Below are 23,679 nucleotides of genomic sequence, written 5' to 3' on the forward strand. Positions count from 1 at the left end.
TCACTACCAAGGACCTACTCCACTCCACTAAGCCTTCTTGGTGATTTCACTACGGATTCCCTTAATGGAGGGGAATCAATCCAATTACAAAGATGATTCGGCTCTGCCTCGCAAGACTCGCCAGAACCGGAGAAAGCTACACGTCTCCAATACTCGCTCTTGGGATGGCTACGTGTTCCTTCGCACTCGTCAAATATACAATTGATCTTTGGAGAAAGAAAATAAAAATCCCTTCCAGATGGAAGAAAGATGTACAAATATAAGCCTAATTCCACTTCTTTGCTTAGAGATGAGAGAGGCACTAAAATACTTTGATTTTGATCTTTTGGATGTTCAAGATAATGCAAAAAAGATAGTTTAGAAAAGTTTGGATATAGTATATATAGCCCATTTGAAAATATGACAATTTGGGGGTAAAACTGTAATAATCTAGGTTGAAAAAGTCAAGCCTCGCAATCCCCAATGGCTCTTTTGCCAGACCAACGCAGTCGACCGAGCCACGGCGCAGTCGACCGAGCCACGGCGGTCGTCCGCCCCTATCGGGCAACCCTTTTTAATATCAAATTTCAAACCGTCGTGGTCGACCGGCCCCATGGCGGTCACCCGGCGAGGGCTGCCTGTTGATTTAAAATTTTAGCTCAAAACCCTTTCCGCGATCGACCAGACCTATGGAGGTCGACCAGCCAGACCATGCTAGAGTGTTTCTGGATTTTCAGAAACACTCCACGGTCACCCGAAAATCCCTGTCGACCGGCCTGCTATTTTGCGACAAGTGCTGGATTTCCAGCTACCTTGCTGTGGTCGCCCGGGGAACCCCGGTCGACCAGCCCTGTGATAAATTTTATTTTAACATATAAAGTTGAGGGGCTTTGGGCCATGGTCTTTGGGCTTAAGTCCTATGTTTTCAAATACATTTTCAAGTTAGTTTTAGAACATGGTTAAGTGCCTTTGACATCTCTAAAAACAAAGGAGAGGAGAATACATTATAAAAAGACTTGAAAAGCACTCCAATCTTCACTTCTTGGATCTTCCAGGCTTTTGCACATCAAATGCTTTCCAATTAAGCTTTTAGGCCTCGATCCAAGCTTCCTTGAATGCAAACTAATGGGATCTACAACTAAAGACAATCAAACTCATTAGTGATTCAAAATCACTTGAGATTGGAATAAGAATGAGATGCGAAAGGTGGGAACCATTGGGCTTACATTCTCCCCCTTTTTTATGATGACAACCACAAGAGATTTTCTAATAAAAGCATATACATTTCTCTCCCCCTTTGGAATCAACAAAAAGTTGGCGCTAGAGACAAATAAAGAGAATAAAATTTTCAATTAATAGGCTCCCCCTAAATCAAGGAAATTTTGAAAACAACAACTCCCCCTATTTGATTGACAAATATCATATATGAGGGATTGTCAAAAAGATATACAAAATGAGTTAAAGCTCTCATCTTTTGTGAAAATAACTCCCCCTATCAAAGATAAAACCTCAAAACAAGAGGGAAACATTTTTTTTGAAAAAAAAACATGCCAAGGTAAGCGAATAACCAAGAATACATTTGAACCTTGGGCTTTAAATCACAAACTATGAAAGATATTCAAGATTTAGTACAAGCCCCTAAATTAAGCCAATTTCAAAATGAAATCAAGTTGGGGCTTTGGGAATCCAAGCTTTCTTGGTCCCATGGCTATCCCAACTTAGCTGAGATGCACATTGAATTTGATAATGCCCATGAAGGCCACAATAATGACATCTAACTAAGGGGTTAGCAAGACTAGTTCGATTATGATAGACGTGTTGAGGTCTTGAACTAGCATTTTTGAGGATTATGTCTATAATTTTGTTTCCATTCATAAAACCATATAGACACATCCTTAGCCTCTCATTTTCATTTTGAAGATTATTTATTTGTTTTAAAAATTTAAATTTTTCATCTTCAAAAGACTTGGATGAACTTGCCATACTTTGAAAGCTCAAAACATGAGTCTCAAGTTCACTCAAGCGACCCTTAATGGTCTCATTTTCAAGCTTTAAGTCATTTTCTATTTTGGCTTGGGCTTGAAATCTAGAAGAAAAATCTTGATTTAAAACTTCAAGTTCTTTTTGAATTTGAGAAAGATTTTTCTTTAAAACTTTATTTTTAGACATTTGCAACTCTAAGGTTTCACAAACTTCATTATAAGACATTTTATCATCACTAGAACTTGAAATAGAAGATGAATGGGATCATACCTCATTTTTATTCTCTTCGATGATGACATACGGTCGGATCAATATGGGGCGAGATACAAAAGTTTGATTTTTCTTCCTTGGAGCTCTTACTTGATAAAGAACTACTACTGTCACTAAGCCCATCCCAATTTTTCACATGTGCTCTAAACTTCTTCTTCCCATATTTCTTCTTTTTGTTCTTGAGGAGAGGGCATTCCGGCTTTATGTGTCCGGGTTTGTCACATTCAAAACATCTTTTTGGGTCCTCTTCTTCTTTTCTTTGCTCTTCTTTTCTTCCTTTTTCTTCTTTTCTTCTCTTCCCTTCTTCTTCCACATTTTCTTGAACTTCTTAAAAGCTTCCAATTCATCGCTATCGGAACTTGAGGAAGAAGTTGATGATTTGGCGGTAAAGGCAATGGATTTTTCTTTGCTTTATCCTTGAGCTTTGAAGCCTCGGTTTGTTGGTTTTCCCTTCTCTTCATCTTCATTTCATGTGTAATGAGGGATCCAACTAACTCATCCAACTTCACATTATCAAGATCTTTAGATTCTTTAATCGCCGTAACCTTGGGGTCCCAACTAAATGGAAGACACCGAAGAAGCCTCATCACCACTTCCAAATTTGTATAAGTTCTACCTAAACCTTCAAGCTCATTAACAATATTAGTAAAACAAGAATACATTTCGGAAATGGATTCATTTACATTCATTTTAAATGCTTCAAGGTCACTAACAAGAAGACTAACTTTAGACTTTTTGACTTGTGAAGTCCCCTCATGAGTGGTTTCAAGGATTGTCTATATATCCTTAGTTGTTTTACAAGTAGAAACATGATTGAATTCGTCAAGAGATGGAGCACAAAATATTGTATTTACTCCTTTAGCATTCAATGCGACTCTCTTCTTTTGAGCGGCTGACCACTCACTTCTTTCCTCTGTGGGAGCAATGTATCCATCTTCAATTAATTCTCACATTTCAAAATCTAAAGATTGTAACTCATCCGGGTTTTCCAATACCCGTAATTTGAACCATTAAAGTATGGGGGTCTAGAAACGGATTGTCCTTCAACATATTCGGATGGGGTTGCCATTATCTTTTTCTCTTCCATATTTGAAATTTTCAAAAACCTAAATAAGAGCCTTGTGCTTTGATACCAAATGAAATCCCAGGGGTGATGGGAACCCAGGAGGGGGGTGAATTGGGTTTTAAAAAAACTTTTGCCGAAAATCATTGCGGAAGCTAATAATAAAGGCAAATAAAATCTTTAAGCACACAAATGAAAATAAACCACAAATGCACAAAGAGATAGAAAGAGTGCACCCGAGATTTATAGTGGTTCGGTCACTACCAAGGACCTACTCCACCTCACCAAGCCTTCTTGGTGATTTCACTACGGATTCTCTTAATGGAGGGGAATCAACCCAATTACAAAGATGATTCGGCTCCGCCTCACAAGACTCGCCACGAATCAAAGAAAGCTACGCGTTTCCAACACTAGCTCTTGGGATAGCTACGCATTCCTTCGCACTCGCCAAATATACAATTGATCTTTGGAGAAAGAAAACAAAAATCCCTTCAAGAGGGTTACACAAGATGGAAGAAAGATGTACAAACATAAGCCTAATTCCACTTCTTTGCTTAGAGATGAGAGAGGCACTAAAACACTTTGATTTTGATCTTTTGGATGTTCAAGATAATGCAAAAAGATGGTTTAGAAAGGTTTGGATAGAGTATATATTGCTCATTTGAAAATATGACCGTTTGGGGGTAAAACTGTAATAATCTGGGTTGAAAAAGTCAAGCATCGCAGCCCCAATGGCTCTTTTACCAGACCGGCCCGGTCGACCGAGCCACGGCGGTCGTCTGCCCCTATCGGGCAAACATTTTTAATTTCAAATTTCAAACCGTCACGGTCGACCGGCCCCATGGTGGTCCGCCGGCGAGGGTTACCTATTGATTTAAAATTTTGGCTCAAAAACCTTTCCTTGGTTGACCGGACCTAGATAGGTTGACCGGCCAGACCAGGCTGGAGTGTTTCTGAATTTCCAGAAACACCTCCGCGGTCGCTCGGAAATCCCTGTCGATCGGCCTGCTATTTTGCGACAAGTGCTGGATTTCCAACTATCTTGCCGCGGTCACCCGGGAAACCCCAGTCGACCAGCCTTGTGATAAATTCCATTTTAACATATAAAGTTCAGGGGCTTTGGGCGTGGTCTTTGGGCTTAAGTCCTATGTTTTCAAATGCATTTTCAAGTTAGTTTTAAAACATGGTTAAGTGCCTTTGACATCTCTAAAAAGAAAGGAGAGGAGAATACATTCTAAAAAGACTTGAAAAGCACTTCAATCTTCTCTTGAACTTCAAGGCTTCAAGACAACTTCACTTCTTGGATCTTCCAAGCTTTGGCACATCAAATGCTTCCAATTAAGCTTCTAGGCCTCGATCCAAGCTTCCTTGAATGTAAACTAATGGAATCTACAACTAAAGACAATCAAACTCATTACTGATACAAAATCACTTAAGATTAGAATCATCAAAACAGGAATGAGATGCCAAGAGTGGGAACCCTTAGGCTTACACTATCCTTGGTGTGCTTTTTGTGTATTTTTAGCGCTCTATATACGTATATTCGCTTTTGTGTGATATTAGCTCACGGTAAGATGTTAAACCTTAAAGTTAAAAGCTACTCAATTGGTGTTTTTAGCCTTCTTACTTGTTGAGAAGGAGAATGTACCCTCACTTTAATTAAAACACTTAATTCCTTTGGCCTCTTGCCAACATCTTTAACATTGTAAGTCATATGTGCTTTGAATTGTTACGTATATATATATATATATATATATATATATATATATATATATATATTATGCACATAATTAGGGGGAGCATGGTCTGCTAGGTTGTCATCTCATTTGATATCACTTGACTACCCCTAGCAACATGCAATTGTAGCCCAAGGGTTATTTTTCAATCATTCACCTCTAACATAGGCATAATGTGTATATATATATATATACATCATTTTAGATTCCATGCCTTTTATTAAAGATATTTAATGAGTATTACTATTAAATTACTCTCTTTAATGATGGGCTCACATACATTTGCATTTTTTCAATTTTTAAACCATTATATGTGAACACAATGTAGATCTCATGGATGAAGGGTTATTCCTATCACAACATCCATGATTAGTCTACTATTGTAGACACCCCATTTTGACTGTGCCCTAAACTTCCCGTTTTCATTGAAAAATCCCATCAAATCAACGAGGTAGGATCCCAAATTTCGCCCTAAGCTAGGTTAGGGTCTCACCAAGCTCCCTGCAAAATTTCGTCGAATTCCGAGCGCATTTGCCTAGCGAATGAGATGGGAGAGTGTCCGTAGTGTAAACCACAAAAGGGGGGTGGATTATCCTGGAACGGTATCAAGCTTAGGCCATATAGGACACACGAGACCGCACGGTCATCAAATTGTCACGCGCTCATAAAAAAACCGCGCGCCCATCATTTTTGAAGTGTAGATATCAAATCCCAAAAATTGCCTATAAATACGAATTTTCTCTCATTTAAAAAAAGAAAAAGGAAAAATTTTCATTGGAGAGAGAGAAACAGAGAGAGAGAGAGAGAGAGTATAGATATGAGATTTCATCTACCCTATTCGTTCTTTTCTTCTTCTCCGGCGGTATTTTCCGGTCGATCATCTGCAAGACTCCGGTCATACTCTCCGGTCTCCTTCTTCTCCATCGTTTTCTCTGTATTTCGACCTTAGATCCCTCTCTTGAAACCCTAACTCATCCAAAGCCTCAGATCTAGAAAAAGAAAAAAATTAGAGGTTTTCCTAACCTAATTAGAGAGAAAAGAGAGAGAGGGGTGAAATTAGGGTTTTCTATTCTTCTTCCGATCTTCTCCGATTATCCTCGCTGTGCTCTGGCAAAGATTCCAGCCTTTTTTCCGGTCAGATTACCTTCTCCGGCGAGTTCAAACTCCGGCCGATCTTTCTTCTTCCCTTAGATTGCCTTATTCTTTGTCTTGCCATGATTATTTTCTTTCTTTACATCTATCAAACTTCATTTTATCTTAAGAAGCCCTAGATCCTATTTCGTTTTTCCGATTATCTTCCTCGTTGATCTTAGTGGAGTTCCGATCAAAATTCCGACATCGATCTCTGCTGGAAGACTTATCAAGGTACAAAAATTAAAATAGAAGGAAGAAGAAGAATCAGATCAATCGATTCAAAAGCCTCATCATCTTCAACCTCTAGATCTAATCGGAAAAGGAGAAATATTGAAGAAGAAGAAAAAGTTCAAATTCGTCACTCTTAAGTTCAGATCTGGTAATTCACAGTGCTTCGATGAGAATTTTTCAAGCTTCAGACATCTTTTTCCAGAAGTAAACTCAAATGGAAGATCAGGTTAGCAGTTTTTCACAAATGCTCATTCATATTTTAGATAATTTGTTTAGAAAATGTATATATGTGAGTATAAAAATGATAAAATCTCAGATACAGATTGCTCATTTTAAGTAGATCAGAAGTTATTTCCTTACAAATTTTGTAAAATATGTGATTATTTTAATGACTGAGGCATTAGCATGCTAATCGAAGGTTAATGATTTGTGTTTTGTTGCAAATTTTGTGATTAACCGATCATGTATTGTGTATAATGTTACAAGTTTGAGTTTTGTATTTGAATTTATGGTCTTCCTGTCGAATATGTTAAATAAATTTTTTTTTTTTAAGTATATTCAAATGAGTTGATTTTGTAGATCTAGCTTTGAGAAAATGAGAACAGATGATTTTTTATTTTGTATTTGAATGTGCTTTATTGAAATGTGTAATTTAAGTTTTTGATGGATGTTAAATACATATGTTTCATATTGATTAATAATGATTCATTCTTATTATTAAGCCTGTTTTTCTGGTTCAAGTTATGTCAATATGTCACGCTGATAGAGATACTAGAGGTTTCCTTCGCTTTTGATTGTATTTTTATAAACTTTTGAATTAAAAACAATTTATTTCAGAGATAGTAAATTTAGAGAGATCATTAGAATAATATAATACATGGGAATGGGACAGATTGAATGTTGTAGTTGCCTTGTATTAGTAGTTTGCACTTCGTGTTCTTGTTGTTCACATCAATTTTTTTTATCATATCAGCATCATCACACTTTGACACCTGTTCTATGTCGGTTGATCCTTGCAAACTGGTAGGAAAATAAACATCCTCTGTAAGTTAAGAGTTCATAATCTTTATGTGCTATACATGTTGTGTAAGGGTAGTGTTAACTGAATCACTTTTTCTTTCAATAAAATAACATTTTCATGTCTCAGCAATTATGTATCTGACCTGATTCCATCCAATGTGTAAACATCCCTTATTGGATCAGTTTTTGTAATGGTTGTCATTAACAGGGTTGTACGTATGTGATTGGTTTTCTATCTTTGTTGGATTACTTCTCAGCCTTATTTTTTTTATCAAGATAAGACCTCAAGATGATTTTTGATTCTTCAAATGACAGTTTGGGATCTTGGAAATGATAGATAGAAGTGTTTATCTGGTTGCTGTTGTGCGCACGTGTGTAGTTGAAAAATTGATAAAATGATCCTCAATTAGTAAGGAATTTGGATAATATCATTTATATGAGGATTTTGCCAACAAATGAAGAATAAGCGTCAACCAGGTGCAAGGCAAAGTGTATATAGTCTGTCTTTAATTTCCTTTTGAATTGTGATAGATTTAGACAAGTAGAATGTATGTATTAAAATATTAAATTTCTATTACAGGCATCAATATGGTGATTTTATGTATGCATTTTAGGTTCTGTTCATACATGTCACTATTATTAAATACCATGTGTTAGGAGTGAACTGTTTGATGCAAAATTAGGATTTTAAGAATGTAAGTGAGTTTGTGTCAGTACAGTGAAATAAGGATTTTTGTGTATTCAAATTCAGTGGAGTCAGATTTTTATTCCTGATAATTTTTATTTTGATTTGCATTAGTTTTCGTTCATTTGTTCTCTAGTATTTCTCCGGAGCCACCTTTTTAGGAGATAGGTTTTGTCTCGTTAGAGTGTTATCCTCCTTTAGGAGCCATTATAAAACTCATTAGCAAGTTGCATGTAGGAGACTAGCTCAGTCTTTAGACACCCTTAGGCATTAATACTCATTCATTGCAAGGGCGATGAAGGCGCTAGCCCAAGCTCATCATTAGGGGACTTGCTCAGTCCAAGTAGCACTCCCCTCTTCTGTTCAAAAGACTTGACCAGTCTTTTATGTGTGTATCCCCTAGATATTAGGTTTCCTTCTATCATTGCAAGGGCAATGAAGGCGATAGCCCAAGCCCATCCTATAGGAGACTTACCCAGTCATGGTAGTAATTCTCCTCTTATTTAGAAGACTTGCTAAGTCTTTTAGACATGTGTAAATGTTAAACCCCTTTCTCATTATGAAAGGGCGATGAAGGAGATAGCCCAAGCCCATCCTTAGGGGACTTGCTTAGTCCAAGTAGCACTCCCCTCTTTCATTTAAAAGACTTGCCCAGTCTTTTAGATGTATACCCTTGAACATTAGAAACTCATTCATTGCAAGGGCAATGAAAGAGTTATCTAGAGCCCACCAATTTTTAAAGAGACAAGCTATGTCTCAGTAAAAAAAGTCAGATCATTTGGAGACAGGCTTTGTCTCATTAGCACCTCCTTCTTAGAACTTCTAATTTCAGAGTCAGTCCTTAGCATAGGAGTCTGTCCTTAGCTAAAGAGTCAGTCCTTCTTTCAGAAGTCAGTCCTATCATCATAGGGGTTAGATTTTCGTCCAATCTCTTATCAAGTCATGTGATTTTATCCACTCCTGCAAGGTATAGGATGCTGTCCAACCCTTGCAGAGTTGTTATTCTGTCATTTTCCTCCGCAAAGCATAGGATGCTGTCCAACCTTTGCAGGATATCAGGAGTCCGTCCTCCCCTTATGATGATAGGATTCTGTCCTCTTGTGTCAAAAAACATTTCAAAAACATTTTAAAATCCAAAAATCTCAAAAATCTTGAGTCCCTAGGAGTAGTTAGGAAATCTCAAAAATCTTGAGTCCCTAGGAGTAGTTAGGAGTCTGTCCTAGATATTTGGGGTATTTTAGAGTTAGGAGGCTGCCCAAATTTGTTTGATATGGTGTGTCTTGTCGCGTGAGTGTCCCTAGAGTTAGGAGGCCTCAAGTTGATCGGTTAGACATTTAGTCGAACCGATGGCTAGACTAAGAAGCATATAGACAGCCCATGGTTTTCTTTAGGATGCACAGCCTAGTTACACAATGTAGGGCCCACCTGCATTAGCTTAAGGTTAATCAACTTGCATTAGTTAAGGCATATAGAGAGTCCTAAAACTTACAATTCACTTGAATTTAAGCAATCGTACAAAAAAGCTTTAAAAATCAGTCGAGTCTAGCGGATCGAGTCTAGGATAGCGGTTCTAGATAGTTAGGCATCGTAGTTAGAATAGGTCATCGAACTACGTTGACTCCGATTCTTCCCGAGGCCGGGATACGTAGAGCAGCTGGGATGGACGGCCATCTTGGTCCGAGTCAAGTCGCATTAGAGTTTTAGGATTCATCTTGTCCAGTCATGTATAGAGTTGATTTATGTTTGTGTGCTTTGCTGTGTTCTCTTACTTTCATGTACAGATCCTATACCTTTAGCTGTAGCATGCATGTGTTTGCACACCAGAACTCAGACACCAACTAGGTATGACACTCATAACCTAGTTATTTTTAGGTGACACTACTTTCATCTATTTTGTGTGTGCTTATTATTCCTCTGAGACATGCATGGTTAGATAGACGTCTTCTCGGAGATATGTATTCTCATTTCACATGACTTTGCCCAAAACTCTTCAAAATTAATAAGTAAATGGCATAAGAGACCAGGTGTTTGCACTTGGGCGGATGAGGTGCTCTTCGGACCTTCCAAATTCGTAACCAGGCACGAACCTTCTTTTATATCTCTGGTTATCCGTTGCAACAGAGCATAGTATGGGATCCTTGGCCCACTTCCTTGGATGGCAACTCTTCTTTGTTTAAGGTACGCCTCGAATCTGGGCTAGTCCCCGAATCGAGAGGTATCTCACCTTTTATCGCCACTCATACTATGAGGGGCACTTCTTTCGAGAGTTCCTTGGTAGAGCTCTTCATTCACGTGGATGATCCTGAGACTCGCGTGGGGCTCGTCCCCCGCCTCTTTCGGATCGGGGTCCACAACTATGTTTGGACATAAGGAATTATGACAAACATGAGGTACATGGTCCAAACATCTATTCCTACAGCCACAAACCACTTTTAAAACAAAGATAGGAATTAAGCACAAAGTGCATAAGCCCTTAGAAAACCAAGATGTGTGGGAGACATATGTTCCCATTACAAAGCATTTTATGCCAACCACCATAATGAGTAAGTGCCCAAACAATGATACTAGATTCCTATGACATTTTTCAATTTACTCAAATGAGTTTCATACATTGAATCTAGACTCATTTTCAACTTCCCTATATAATATATTCTTATATGAATTTAGGAAAATATCGAAGGACTTAGAGAATATCAAGTGATAGACATCTTGGATACATGCATTCCAAAATGAACTATCATGACTAGATAATTTCATCTAAATTTTAAAGTTCATCTTAGTCATGAGAGGATATGCATTTTCAGCATTTGGAACATATCTACTTTAACCTATTAAGATTTTTTATACATTTAATGATAATCATTAAGCACACAAGAATGGGTTGAAGGACAACTAGGTGCATGAAATAGACATATTTACTCACCTAGGACACAAGAGATGTCTAAAAAAGGATTTTGAGTGGATTTTCTTAGACATGGCTTTTAGCTTCTTAATTTTGTTAGAAATGATACACTAGACAAGCTAAATATTCTAAGATCTATCAAATGCCGAATTTCTCCAAAATATAGTTCAAATATGAAAGAAATTGTAGACACTCCATTTTGACCGAACCCCAAATAACTCGGTTGGTGTAGAAACCCTAGTAATCTAGTGTTTTAGAGTCTCAAATTGGTCCCTAGAGTAGGTTAGGATCTCAAGTAGGTATTCACAAAATTTTGTCGAAATCCGTCAGGGTTTGCTTAGCAAACAAGTGTAATGAGTAGTGTAGTGTAGTGTAGCAGAAGGGGTGTGCATTATCCTGACCAGGAGGTGGCCTGGTGAAAATAAAGCGTGAATGATTTGCAAAAAAGGGTGTTTCTGGGTGTGGACCCCGATCCCGAGGACGGCGAGCGGCGATACGAGATCCCCGTCGATCTTCTAAGATCTCCACAATGTGAAGGAGAGCCCTACCAAGGAACTCTCGAAATGATGCCCTCACAGCATGAGTGACGATATAAATGAAATACCTCTTGATCCAGAGACAAAAACCTCAAAACCAAGATGTACCTAAAGCAAAGAAAGAGTCGCCATCCAGGGAAGTCGGCCCTGGAACCCATACAATATTCTGTCACAATTGATAGCTAGAGATACAAAAGGTCCGTGCCTGATGACGAATCGGGAAGGTGTTAGGCGCCCCCAATTCGCCCAACTGCAAGCACTTGGTCTCTTATGCTATTTATTATTAAGTTTGAAGAGTTTTGGGCGAAAATCAGACGAAATGGGAAAGAATATCCCAGAGAAAACGTCTATCTAAGCATGTATGACCCGGGGATGGGCAAAATAAAATAAACATCCAAATCCTAACTCATCGCATCTAGTTTAACTCATCACATCTAGAAAAGCAGTAACATCCGCATGCACAACTATAGCTAAGCAAGTAATATAGCAGATATGATAAGCAGGAAAGTAGTAAATAACTACAGCTAAGCAGATGATCATGATAAGTAAGCAGATAAATGCTACAGCTAAGCATGTGAAACTGTACAAAAGACGAGCTAAAAGATGCTAGAAAATAGTAATCAATCACATGCTAACAAAGTAAGCAAGCTAAAAGTAACACATAATAAACCAAAGACAAACACACGATAAGCTAAAAGATGCAAGGAAAGAAATGAATCAGAAAATCGACGGTATGGGAGAACCAAAAATGCCAGGGAAAAGAAAAGGGGACATACGATAGACTTAGGGAGCGATTCTAAAAGAATCGAGCTCAGTGATCCTGCTCCGCTAAAGATCGGACAAGTCTCGCGGTCGTCATAGCCTATCGTTTGGCTCAGCGAGGACAATCCCTGTGAAGGGGCCACGCTACGTCGTCACCCGTCCCAAAATCCGATAAAATGTCAGAAAATTGATAAAAATCGAAAAACCACGATCAAGATCGGAAATGGAATGAAAAGAGGGCTCTGAATGACCTGTCAATCACCATCCTTGCCATTTTAGTTTTTGTTTTGAAAGGTTTAAAAAGGTTTTATTTAAAAGGTTTGAAAGATTTTTTTCAAAAAAGTTTGACTGAACTCGGGATGACAGTCCCAAGCTGCCTACGTACCCTGTGGAAAGGGATCAAACCAATGTAGTTCGAAACAACTTTAACTAGCTGTTAGAGACTTCTTACACTTCCCATGACCCTTGCAATCTAATTAATAGGAGGGAACAAACAGTGACCGTGCAAATGCCAAAACATGACTGTTAATTCCATTTTCATAGGAAAATTAATGGAGGAAACTTTTTCTCATGCTAGGCATTGTGAAATTGGATTGTCACGGATCACTCTTGTGGCAAAACAAGATGTTAACAGAGACGTAATTATAGAGCGGGGATGGGCTGTGACCAAGAGACTATGGAAGCTTGTGAGGCCTGATCGAGGCGATGAAATGCCCCATCTGCAACATTCACTCAAGCCCAATGTTCGTATTTATAATTTGTCAAGCTGGATGACTCTTTTACTGTTCAGAATAAGTAGAAGATCTTCACATACCAAATCCAAAACATTCTTATAACCAAATTACTATAACTACAAGCATTGATCTAATGAGATGATGTTTGTTCCAATGGAAAAAACATGCTCGGCTACCATTATTAAGATCCATGGCCTAAATGAAACCTATACAAGGCAAATTTAAGATCCATGAGTCCTAATGTAGAGGCAAAAAATCCCTTTAAAAACCACAAGCACACAAATCACAGGGAAAAACACAGGCCAATGACCATGTTCTATAACTCTAGATTTATCACTCTTCTGCCCACCAATCATAGGAAATGACTATAAGCATTATTTTGTGCTATCTCTAAAACAATTATTTAATTGCGAATTCTTTTCTAATATCATTAACTTTAGAGATTGCGATCACAAGAAGTAAAGGAATACTTACAAGGATGTTATTGGAAGAGGTCTTTAGTGTGAAAGTCTGTGAGATCCGACTTGATTTCCCTGCAGTGAACGAACCTATCAGCTTGCAAAGAAGATGACATGGTTGAAATGGGTTTTAGGTAGAGGTTATGGCTGATTGGAGATGGAAGGTGGAAATTGATCGGATCTCATAAGAAGGTTTATATCTCAAGATGGTGATGGTTGTAGGACATGGGTTTCAGATCCAAAGCAGATATTGGCAAAATTGATAATGTAAATGGAGGTTGAGACGAGGAAGAAGATGAGGTCATGGGGGCTGGTGCTAGCGAGGTGGAGATGGAGGTAAGAATCGGGTAGGATTGGTGGTGACCGAGCTCCTCTCCTCCCTTCTTTTCTCTACTGATTTTCTAATGAAAATGATAATTCCTCCCCTGATTTTTCACAAAAATGGGGCTCGAAGGTGGAGGTGGTGTAAGGGTGGATTCAGTAGAGGAGAAAATGGCCGTGGGTGCCGGAATGTGGCCTGAACAATGGTGATGAGGGTTTGATGGTGGCCGTAAGGAGATGGAGATGGGAATAAAAAATGAAATGGGTTTTAAGATGATGGTGGAGAGGCTTGGGTGGAAATGGTGGCTGACTTGGGTGGAAATGGTTGTTGACTTGTGAAAAAGAAGGTGGCTAATGGTGGACGAGCTTTAAAGGTGGCCGGAGTCCGTAATGGTGGAGATGGCTGATGTGGGTTTTGATGGTGGTTGTGAAGGTATGATGGCTTAATGCGGGTCCTTAAGAGGGAAGAAGAAGAAAATTAGAACACAACAACACAACTTAGAGAAGAAGAAGAAAATGGGAGCAAAGCTCAACCCAATTGATATTCCATCAATTACATAAGTTTATCAACATCCAAAATTCCCTCTAAAGATGGTTTCTAACTCTTTAAATAAAAGAAAACCAAAGCAAATTCGTTCAAGATCATCCACTAGCTAGCTTAGGGACTAACATAACACTAATTGCATTGGAACTCACTAACTTTGACTGTTTTGGGAACCCACAGACACAGTCCACCAAAAATGCCATAACTTTCTACCCTCTTATCCAATTTCCAAGCACAAATACTTGTTGGAAAGATCTCAAAGAGACCTACAACTTTGTAGTTTACCACTTTCCATAATTCTTCCATTTCGAAGCTCAAAAAGCAGGTTCAAAACGGGCCAGCAACATTAATGAGGGACTGCACCTTGGAACTCCACCAAAACCACCTAGGCATGACATGGCTGCCATGTTGGCACTACATCATCATTTCCGGGTGAGAAAGAACTCACCCATGAGTTCTCATCAAGCTCTCCATGATAAGTTGTCAAGTCTTTGACATTGAAAGTTGGATGAGTATTGATATTTGGAGGGAGCTCAATCTTGTATGCATTGTCGTTGATTTTCTTGAGAATTTGACGTGGACCAATCTTCCACTCCTTGAGCTTGTTATAGGATCCGGCTGGAAATCGTTCCTTCTTCAAATAAACCCACACGAGATCACCTTCATTGAAGATTTTGATTCGGCGATGAGTATTGGCCGCTTGCTTGTACCTCTCGGTATTTTCTTCAAGATTCTTCTTCACTTCTTCATGAATCTTTGTCATTGTAGTAGCAAATTCTTCCGCCTTCTTGTTAGACAATGATGGATCGGGAATGGGTGCAAGATCAAGATAGTGTTTTGGAGTTTTTCCATAAATCACTTCAAATGGACTCTTACCGGTAGAACGATTCACAACATAATTATAAGAAAACTCTGCCTGAGGGAGCACCATATCACATTGCTTGGGCCTCTTTCCCGCCAAACTCCTAAGCAAGTTTCCCAAAGTTCGATTCACCACCTCGGTTTGTCCATCGATTTGAGGGTGATAGGCGCTACTGTAGAGCAAAAGAGTACCAATTCTTTTCCATAAGCATCTCCAAAAATGACTAAGGAACTTAGTATCCCTATCCGAAACAATGGACTTCGGAACACCATGATGCTTAACTACCTCATTGAAATAAAGATTAGCAACATAAGAAGCATTCATAGTCTTCTTGCAAGGAATGAAATGGACCATTTTAGAGAAGCGATCAACAACTACGAAGATGGAATCATTACCTCTTTGAGTTCTCGGCAAGCCAACCACAAAATTCATACTAACATCTTCCCATGGAGCATTAGGAAGTGGAAGTGGGGTGTAGGTACCGGTGTTTTGAGTTTGTCCCTTGCATGTTTGGCATATTCGGCATCTCTTCACATAACGCATCGCATCTCGGTCAATGGTCGGCCAAAAATACTTTTCTTTCACTAGCAAAATAGTTTTGTCTCTTCCAAAATGTCCTCCCAAACCTCCCGAATGTAGTTCTTTTATAACATACTCTCTAATGGAGCATTTTGGAATGCATAAACGATTCCCCTTAAAGAGAAAATCATATTGAAGAAGATAATCTGCATGTTTCCCTTCTTTGCAAAGCTTTCAAATTTCACCAAAGTCTTCATCATTTGCATACATGTCTCTAATGGTATCAAACCCTTCAAGTTGCACACTCAAGGAATTAAGAAGAGCCACTCTTCTACTAAGAGCATCCGTCGCTTGATTGCACTTTCCGCTCTTATGCTTTAACACAAAAGTATATTCTTGTAAGAAAGAAACCCACTTTGCATGTCTTCGATTTAGGCTTCTTTGATTGTTGATGTGCTTGAGAGCTTCATGATCGGAATTCAAAACAAACTCCCTTTGAACAAGATACGATCGCCAATGCCGAAGTGCTTGAACAATGGCATAAAATTCCACATCATAGGTAGAGTACTTCTTCTTTGCTTCATTGAGTTTTTCACTAAAGAAGGCAATGTGATGACCTTCTTGGCTAAGTACTCCGCCAATGCCCACATGAGAGGCATCACAATCAACCTCGAACATCTTCTCAAAGTCCGGCAAAGCAAGCACAGGAGCACTAGACAACTTGCCCTTTATAAGTTGAAAACTCTTTTCGGCCTCCATAGTCCACCTGAACCCATCTTTCTTCATGCAATCCGTCAAGGGGGCTGATATGGTGCTGAAATTTCTTATGAATCGACGATAAAATGAGGCCAATCCATGAAAACTCCTCACTTCTTGCAAGCTCTTTGGGGTAGACCATTCTTGGACAACTTTGATCTTCTCATCATCCACTCTAATCCCTGTTGAAGTCAAAACAAAGCCTAGGAAAGCTAGGCTAGTTGTCATGAAAGAACACTTTTTGAGGTTTACATAGAGTTTTTCACCTCTCAAAGTGGTTAGAATAACCTTCAAATGTTCTACATGCTCACTTTTATCATGACTATAAATAAAAATGTCATCAAAATAAACAACAACAAATTTTCCAATGAAAGGGCGAAGGACTTGATTCATTACCCGCATGAAGGTACTTGGAGCATTGGAGAGACCAAATGGCATAACAAGCCACTCATACAAGCCTTCACATGTCTTGAAAGCGGTCTTCCACTCATCACCCGGCTTGATTCGAATTTGATGGTAGCGGCTTCTAAGATCAATCTTGGAAAATATCTTTGCACCGGCAAGCATGTCAAACATATCATCAATTCTTGGAATGGGAAACCGGTATTTGATAGTGATCCGGTTTATGGCACGACTATCCACACATATACGCCATGTTCCATCTTTCTTTGGACTAAGTAATGCCGGCACCGCACAAGGACTCATGCTTTCTTTGATGTAACATTTCTTCAACAACTCCATGACTTGCTTATTCAACTCTTCATGCTCTTTAGGACTCATACGGTAGTGAGCCTTGTTGGGAAGATTAGAACCGGGAATCAAATCAATTTGATGTTGAATGTTTCTTAAAGGAGGGAGTCCATTGGGCAACTCATCGGGTGTGACATCCTTAAATTCCTCCAAGAGAGGTTCTAACTCACTAGGCACATTAAAGGATATTCCCAAATCTTTCGCCACTAGCATGTAAATGACACCACTACTCTCACTTTCTCTTGCAAACATTGATGAAGTGAGAAAATTACTACCCTCCTCTTGTAAAGATTTGGGTGTCTTTTCCTCCTTACTAGGCAAAAGAACAATCTCCACTTTTCCCATTCGAAAGGTATATGTATTTTTACGACCATCATGGGTAACATTTCTATCATATTGCCATGGCCTTCCTAATAGTATGTGACACACATCCATAGGGACAACATCACACCAAACTTGATCATGGTAATTCTTACCCATAGAAAATGAAACTAAACATCGTTTAGTAACTTTTACCTCATTACCCTTCTTAAACCATGCAATCTGATAGGGCTTTGGATGTGGTTCGGTTTTGAGCTGGAGCTTGTTCACCATGTCATGAGATACGATGTTCTCACAACTCCCACCATCGATCACAATTGTGCAAACATTGTCATGAGATTTGCATCGAGTCTTGAAAATATTGGAACGGAGCCAATCATCATCGGATTCAACCTTTGGTGTAGCAAGTGCTCTTTGGATCACCAAGCTTTCTCCTTCTTCAGGTTCGATTTCTTCATGTTGTATGTCATCTTCCTCATCATATATGGGCTGATTTGAATCATCAACAAAATTATCATCATTTTCTTCATCACCGAAGGCCACTACTTGCCGCTTTGGACAATCTTTGAAACGATGGCCAACTTGACCACACTTGAAGCAAGCATTTGAATTGTTGGGATGATTGGGCTGATTTCCAACTTGATGTGTAGGGGCTGATTTTGTAGAATTTTTGTTGAAATATTCAGACCTTGACTTTGTTCCTCCACCATGTGAAGATTCACCTTTAGAAGAAGGATAGAGACTAAGAACATCCACATACTTTTTAGCACCACGATGAGAAAGCTTAGCCTCCACCTTTAAGGCTAGTTGATAAGCATCATTGACCCTCAATGATCGGTGCATTTCCACCTCATCACGAATGGAAAACTTCAAACCATCAACATACCTTGCCACAAGTTGATCTTCACCCTCTTGAATATCATTACGAGCCATGAGTTTGTAGAATTCTTCAGTGTAGTCCAACACACTCTTGGATTCTTGGCATATGTTATTGAATTCAGAAAAGATAATTTGGGAAAAATCCAACGGAAGAAATTTCTCCTTAAGCCTTGACTTCATTTTCTCCCAAGAAGAGATCTTATGCTTTCCTTTGCGGATTCTCATCTCTTGAACCTTATCCCACCATGTTGAAGCGTAGCCACAAGCCTCACACGTTGGCTTTCGGGTGTCTCCTTGTAATCAAAGAACTTCTCAATGGCACTAATCCATTCAATAAACTCTTTGGGTTGTAGACGACCATGGAACTCCGGCAAGTCAATCTTGACGGTGTCGAAATCACGATAGAACCTTCCCAACCTAGCATCTTCACGAGTATTGGCGAAGGGATTCACATCGGATTCATCACTAGAACCTCCATGGCTTGATCTACCATGCTCACTACGAGCCTCTTGGCGTTCAAGTCGCATGGTAAGTTGCTCAACTTGTCTTCGAAGTGCTTGAAGTTCATCATCTCTTTCATCTCTCAAATCTTTCATCATTTGGTTACCACGCCTTCCTCTACCTCTTCGTGCCGCCATGAAAATCAAATCGAAGCTAGCCCAAGAGAGTAACGTTAGCTCTGAAACCAGATAATGCGGGTGCTTAAGAGGGAAGAAGAAGAAAATTAGAACACAAGAACACAACTTAGAGAAGAAGAAGAAAATGGGAGCAAAGCTCAACCCAATTTATATTCCATCAATTACATAAGTTTATCAACATCCAAAATCCCCTCTAAAGATGGTTTCTAACTCTTTAAATAAAAAAAAACCAAAGCAAATTCGTTCAAGATCATCCACTGGCTAGCTTAGGGACTAACATAACATTAATTGCATTGGAACTCACTAACTTTGACTGTTTTGGGAACCCACAGACACAGTCCACCAAAACTGCCATAACTTTCTACTCTCTTATCCAATTTCCAAGTACAAATACTTGTTGGAAAGATCTCAAAGATACCTACAACTTTGTAGTTTACCACTTTCCATAATTCTTCCATTTAGAAGCTCAAAAAGCAGGTTCAAAACGGGCCAGCAACATTAATGAGGGACTGCACCTTGGAACTCCACCAAAACCACCTAGGCATGACATGGCTGCCATGTTGCCACTGCATCATGGCTTGGGAATAAAAATGGTGTAGAGATGGTGTTCGGGTGTTGGCCAGAGATTCGGTGGAAAAGAAGATGGGGTGCGGATTCCGGTGGGTTCGTTGGAGCTCGGAGGTGGGCGGAGTCCGTGGTGGTGGCGGTGAAGTGATGGTGGCTGAAATTAAGGGAAAAGATGGAGGGATGATCGGCAATGGCGAAGGGACAGCCGGATTCCGGCCAGTAGCATGGTTGGAGGAGATGGTCTGGGCCCCCCTTTATCTCCCTGTGTTTTGCACTTGTGGCTGCAAAATGGGGCTCCCCTGTTTGCAAAAAAATGAGAAGCCCCCCTTGATCTCTTTGCTCTCTGATTCTTCAAGTCAAGTGAAAGAGGGTTTTTATCTTAGATTGGTGATGTAGATGGAGGTGGAAGAAGATGATGATAGAGTGATTGGGAATGAGTTAGGGTTAACAAGAGGGTGGAGATGGCTGTTGTGATGAAGGTGGAAGAAGAAGGTGGTGAAGAGGATGGTGATCGGCTAGGGAGGTGCAGCCAAGGAGTTGGGGACGGTGGCTCTTTCCCTTCTCTCCCTGCAGCCCCCTAAAATAATGAAGAAGAATCCCCTTTGAAAGCCCTAATTCGTTGGGTTTTAATCAAGGGAAATGATATATTTTACCTCGTCTTTATCCCGTGGGCAGCTCTTTGTAGTGTATTTTATGACTACTCTTTTTGTAAAAAGGGGTGGTCTGGGCAAGGAGAAGGACATACATATAATTTCTCTTTTAATACAGGGATTTGGTATTGGCACACCTCCCTTCTTTAAATCATCCCGCTTCCATTTACAATTGATATTACCTTACCTTGCTTTGATAATCACACAAACTCAGTTTGTCTTTTCTTAACTTTTACGTCCGCTCCACTTGAAATTTTGCAGGAGTGATCTTAAGAATGACCACATTTTCCTAGTGGCTATTCACACACTAAAAGACAAGTGAGTTAGCAAAAATATCAATATAAGTTTATGGTCAATCATATGGAACTTAGGGGTGAAAATATAGGAGTATCGATATCAAAACTCATGGGTATTTTGTAACTTTTCCATGTTTTGAGAAAATGAAGGAAGTTTAAGGCTTTCAAACAGAAGGCACTATTGGGGTCCAAGGATCATCTAGGCTGTCTGGGTTTCCAAAAGGCTTTGCAAATGAGGGAACTTTCATCTCGAATCGGTTTTCTTTGCATTTGGGATCCTCTTCCTCGGGAAGTTAGGGATTCAGTTAGGGACTTCAACTCAACTTCGGGATTTGGCAGTTGACATTAGGGTCCTATTCAATTTTATGATTTTATTCAAACTTGATGTTTAGGGTCCAGTCAAAATTGGGTGTCTACAGATGCCCCTCTTTAGCAGAGGGTGCTTGTCACGTGAATGCCAAAGATGAAGAGACAACACATTTTGATCGGCCCGAGATTTCAAATGAAAAGATACAAACGAGATTGAATTTTGATTGAATGACAATTTGGACTTTAAATAGTAAGGCGGAACCTACACGCTCTGAAAATAGGGTTGGAACAATCAGGCGGAACCTACACGCTCTGAAAAAAGTATTCTATTAGGTGGAACCTTCGCACACTAATCAAAAGGAGAAAATAGTTAGGTGGAACCTTCCCACGCCAATTACAGGGACGCTTTGTTATGCGGAACTAACAAGAAGGGAAAATTTAATTAGGCGGGACCTCCATGCAATAATCAAACGGGAAGAATAGTTAGGTGGAACCCTCACACGCTAACTAAACTAGAAAGCTTTGTTATACAAAACCTTCACGCAATAACAAGCAGAGAAAATTTATTACGTGGAACCCTCACACAATAATAAAAGGGAAAATTAATTAGGGGGAACCCTCATGCACTAACAAAAGGAAAAATTTAATGAGGCGGAACCATCAAGCACTAATCAAAAAGATAAATTTGTTAGACGGAACCTTCACGTACTAACAAATGGGAAAGTTTTCTTATGCGGAACCTTCACGCAGTAACAAGCAGAAAAAAATTATTACGTGGAACCCTCACACAATAACAAAAGGGGAAATTTAATTAGGTGGAGTCCTCACGCACTAATCAAAAGGGAAAGCTTTGCTATGCAGAACCTTCACACAGTAACAAGCAAGAAAAAATTGTTACGTGGAACCCTCACAAAATAACAAAAAGGAGAAAATTTAATTAGGCGGAACTCTCACGCACTAATCAAAAGTGAAGGCTTTGTTATGCGGAATCTTCACGCAGTAATAAGCACGGAAAATTTGTTACGTGGAACCCTCACACAATAACAAAAGGGGAAATCTAATTAGGCGGAACCCTCACGCACTAATCAAAAGGGAAAGCTTTGTTATTTGGAACCCTCACGCAGTAACAAGCAGGGAAAATTTGTTACGTGGAACCCTCATACAATAACAAAAGGGAAAATTTAATTAGGCGGAACCCTCACGCACTAATCAAAAGGAAAAGCTTTGTTATGAGGAACCCTCACACAGTAACAAGCAGGGAAATTTTGTTACGTGGAACCCTCACACAATAACGAAAGAGAAAATTTAATTAGGCGGAACCATCACGCGCTAATCAAAAGGGAAAACTTTATTATGCGGAACCTTCACGCATTAACAAGCCTGGCTAAATTGATTGAGGAGTAAAATTCTTATGAAAAGATTGATAATCTCTTGCTTTTGATTGATTGATTGATTGATTTGGATTGATTTCTTTGGAGAATGCTTTGTCTCTCCAAAGAAGCAGGAACTTTTTTTTCTACTTGATATGCTTGTTGGATTGATTGATTGATTTTGATTGATTAATTGATTCAGATGATCCCTTTGAGAATTACTTTGTGTCTTACCGAGAAAATGGGAGTGCGAGTTCCTTGCTGAGGATCGAACTCACATGATTTGTTGGGATTTTGGGTATTGACCCTTTTTGAAAGAATTGGATCTTGTTGGAAATTGAATGCCTTGAGCAGTTGACAACAGACTCTCTGGAAAGTAGACTCTAGACTCCACTGGGGACTGGGGATTTTTTTTGAAGAGTTGACTTTGATGGAGAGTTGACTCAGTTGGGGAATTTGGAGGTTTGGCTTGAGATGTGCTCGTGACCTCTCTTATCACAACTTGCTGGAGACATTGGCACTGATTGCCTTTTGTGTGCTTGACATCCTTTATGACGCAAGTCATAAAAGATGCACCTAGTGTATTTTGTGCTTCCATGACAAGAGTCTTAAGGAGGCGGAACAATGATGTTTGAGGAAAAGATGCTTCGTTTTGTGAAGGCTTGAGGTTGCACAAGTTTTTTTTTTAGGATGAAGAGAATAGGGCACTCACCATGATGGCTAAGTCTGAGGATCTCTTTCTTGCATTACTCACTCCTGGAGGCTTAAGGTCCCTGGTAGGTTGGAATACGATGTCTCTTGCTCCTTCTGATACCTAAACCAGAACTAACTCTGATGATTTTTTTTGAGGGCATACTGCCATTCTTCCAACGCCAGTGACTTTGACTTCAAAGGGAAAATGACAATAAATAAAATATTAGAAACCAATTTCAAAGGACTCAACCAATAAAAACTATTACTCTAGAGACTCGACTCACTTTTGACTCACCCTTGGATCTTATGTGTTATTTCTTAAGGGTATGGCCTAGCCACTTGGAGAGTATTTCGAATACCGTGTAGAGAGGCACTAACCTCCTCCATCGGTATTTCTATCATTGTTATTATCCCCTTCTGATTGCTCGGTTTTGATGCCCCTAGTTTAGATAAGTGTTAAAGTAAGCTTGCTGGTGCTACTTGGACTCCGAGATTTTGCCCTGATTGAAGACTGTTTCTCCGTCTCGTTGATTCGCTTCGTGTAGGAAGTCATTGCCATTGACCAGATTACCTTTCCAGGTTTTCAATCTGGCGGACCGCTTGCCCTAACTTTTTGCTGGATCGTCCTTTCAGGTTTTCAGTCCAGCGGTTTGATTCCCTGATTTTGCCTAAGTCGACCTTTTGGTTGTCAACTTAGTGGGTAAATGACCC

The sequence above is a fragment of the Tasmannia lanceolata genome, unplaced genomic scaffold, assembly GCF_043159265.1.
Source record: "Tasmannia lanceolata isolate RefF3 unplaced genomic scaffold, GAP_Taslan_0.1 ptg000008l, whole genome shotgun sequence".
NCBI classification, from domain to species: Eukaryota; Viridiplantae; Streptophyta; class Magnoliopsida; order Canellales; family Winteraceae; genus Tasmannia; species Tasmannia lanceolata.